Source organism: Elephantulus edwardii, unplaced genomic scaffold, assembly GCF_000299155.1.
Source record: "Elephantulus edwardii isolate Elephantulus edwardi_28Jun2011 unplaced genomic scaffold, EleEdw1.0 scaffold07124, whole genome shotgun sequence".
NCBI lineage: Eukaryota > Metazoa > Chordata > Mammalia > Macroscelidea > Macroscelididae > Elephantulus > Elephantulus edwardii.
In genome coordinates, this window is record NW_006406874.1 from 328 (window position 1) to 1,261 (window position 934).

Below are 934 nucleotides of genomic sequence, written 5' to 3' on the forward strand. Positions count from 1 at the left end.
GCTCAAAGTATGTGAAATAGTTTCAACATCTTTGCCTATAAGGAGCACCCTGGTTGCACTTTCCCCAAGACAGACTTGCTTATTCTTTGGGCAGTCCTGTGCTGCAATTTCAAAGGCATGCTGTTCGAATCCACCAGCTGCTCTGAAGGAGAAGGATAGGCAATCTCCTCCAGTGCTATTTACTGCCTACAAAATCCACTGGAGAGTCAGCTATGGGTCAGTTCTGACTTGATGGTACACAACAACATGGAATATTGAGTACTCTTGTCCAAAACCACTGTATACACATGCTTTAATTAGCTATTGTTTATAATTATTCATTCTTAAAATCGTAAAGATGCACAACTTTGTACAAAGAAATCTATTGTTCCAAAGGTTAAATTTCTACAAGTAGAATACCTGCATCAAAGGTTATGCACATCTTTTTGTGTGTGATTTGAGGGAAGGTTTAAAAAGTAAATTGATTTTTCATTCAACCATTTACACACCTTGTTAAATTATATTAAACTTAATAGCCACAATGTAATAGCACTTGACCCACTTCCTCCCCGTGATTTTAATTCCCATACCTATCTATGTCTTTCCTTTCTTTATTGCCTTTCTCTTCATTCATCTTAACATATTTATTTATTCATTCATTCATTTATTTATTTACTTACTTACTTACTTATTTATTTTTGCTCCTAGTCCCTCTATCTCTTGGCACCAGTAATCAGGAGATCAAAAATTACGTGCACTCAGAAAATATGCTGGGCTGGGCTGCATGGGCCGGGAAACGAACCGGGGCCTCCCGCGTGGCAGGCGAGAATTCTATCACTGAACCACCCATGCACTGCTGGTGCCTGTCTGTCAGATACTCCTCTAAATCTGAACATTCAGATTAAGACAGACTAGGAAGAAGGATTGGCCACCCACTTCTGAAATAGCAGGCCTC

At 39.4% G+C, this 934-nt stretch overlaps 1 non-coding gene across 1 annotated transcript; it reads right to left on the bottom strand.

The window, feature by feature from the left end:
• Positions 1 to 760: 760 nt before the first annotated feature.
• TRNAG-GCC lies at positions 761 to 831 on the bottom strand. The gene has a single exon. It is a non-coding gene; the product is annotated as a tRNA-Gly (tRNA).
• Between the last annotated feature and the right edge of the window lie 103 nt (positions 832 to 934).